Source organism: Saccopteryx leptura, unplaced genomic scaffold (genome assembly GCF_036850995.1).
Source record: "Saccopteryx leptura isolate mSacLep1 unplaced genomic scaffold, mSacLep1_pri_phased_curated manual_scaffold_18, whole genome shotgun sequence".
NCBI classification, from domain to species: Eukaryota; Metazoa; Chordata; class Mammalia; order Chiroptera; family Emballonuridae; genus Saccopteryx; species Saccopteryx leptura.
The window spans coordinates 1,612,580-1,614,275 of record NW_027095700.1 but is presented as its reverse complement, the minus strand read 5'-3'; the positions used below and the strand labels follow the sequence as shown (position 1 = coordinate 1,614,275).

Here is a 1,696-nt window from a genome sequence, read left to right as displayed (position 1 = left end):
CCCAGCGTGTGGATGTCTCAGGTTCGATTCCCGGTCAGGGCACACAGGAGAAGCAAACATCTGCTTCTCTTCCTTCCTACCCCTTCTTTCTTTCTGTTTGTCTCTCTCTCTCTTCCCCTCCCGTGGACATGGTTCAATCGGTTTGAACACATCGGCCCTGGGCACTGAGGATGGGTCCATGGAGCCTCCACCTCAGGCACTACCTCAGGCACTAAAAATAGCTCTGTTGCGAGGCCCTGGCTGGTTGGCTCAGTGGTAGAGCATCGGCCTTGCGCGTGGGAGTCCCGGGTTCGATTCCCGGCCAGGGCACACAGGAGAAGCGCCTATCTGCTTCTCCACGCCTCCCCCTCTCCTTCCTCTCTGTCTCTCTCTTCCCCTCCCGCAGCCAAGGCTCCATTGGAGCAAAGTTGGCCCAGGTGCTGAGGATGGCTCTGTGGCCTCTGCCTCAGGCGCTAGAATGGCTCTGATTGCAGCAGAGCGACGCCCTAGATGGGCAGGGCATCGCCCCCTGGTGGGCGTGCCGGGTGGATCCTGGTCGGGCGCATGCGGGAGTCTGTCTGACTGCCTCCCTGTTTCCAACTTCAGAAAAATACAAAAAGGAAAAAAAAAATAGCTCTGTTGTGAGCATCATCCCCAGGTGGGCAGAGCATCAGCCCCAGATGGGGGATTGCTGGTGGATCCCAGTTGGGACACATGCAGGAGTCTGTCTCTCTGTCTCTCCTTCTCTCACTTGGAAAAGAAGGATAAAAAATTCAGAAGCTGTAAAGCCAGAGTCTGATCATCCTGGGGATGGTTTGTCTGGGCGTGGAGGAGCCAGAGACGCCGCGGCAGGTGTGAACGGCAGCGCTCCATCGACCCCACAGTGGACAGCGTGCATTCAAAGAGGTGGGGTGTGCACATAAATGCATAACCAGTCCTATCTCCAATGCCCTTCCTGGTTAGCAGACCGAGAGGACGTCCGTGGTGGTTGGCTTTTCTTTTCCTGCGTAATAGTGGAAACACCAGGAAAAAATAACCTTGGGAGGAAGCGACTCGAAGAGCTTGCTTCTCTCCCTCCGGCTTGCTGATGGGAACCTGGAAGGGGTGGAAATTGATCCCCTAGTTCCAGGGCTAACCACCTGCCGGGCACGTGAAGAAACAAATCCAACAGCCCTGGCCGGTTGGCTCAGTGGTAGAGCGTCGGCCTGGCGTGCAGAAGTCCCGGGTTGGATTCCCGGCCAGGGCACACAGGAGAAGCGCCCATCTGCTTCTCCACCCCTCCCCCTCCCCTTCCTCTCTGTCTCTCTCTTCCCCTCCCGCAGCCAAGGCTCCATGGGAGCAAAGATGGCCCGGGCGCTGGGGATGGCTCCTTGGCCTCTGCCCCAGGCGCTAGAATGGCTCTGGTCGCAGCAGAGCGACGCCCCGGAGGGGCAGAGCGTCGCTCCCTGGTGGGCGTGCTGAATGGATCCCGGTCGGGCGCATGCGGGAGTCTGTCTGGCTGTCTCTCCCAGTTTCTAGCTTCAGAAAAATACAAAAAAAATAATAATAATAAAATAAAAGAAACAAATCCAACAGATCTCGAGAAGAATTTCCTACCTTCCCATCGGACATCTTCTCACTTGGCTCATTGACATAATGATAGATGCGCCGGAAGTTGTAAGATTAATGCAGAGAGGCCTCTGGTTCCCAGCACCCATTTCTCCTGCAAGGGTGACGC

At 56.4% G+C, this 1,696-nt stretch overlaps 1 non-coding gene across 1 annotated transcript; it reads left to right on the top strand.

The window, feature by feature from the left end:
• Window positions 1-233: 233 nt before the first annotated feature.
• On the top strand, window positions 234-309 carry TRNAA-UGC (transfer RNA alanine (anticodon UGC)). The gene has a single exon. It is a non-coding gene; the product is annotated as a tRNA-Ala (tRNA).
• The last annotated feature ends 1,387 nt before the right edge of the window (window positions 310-1,696 follow it).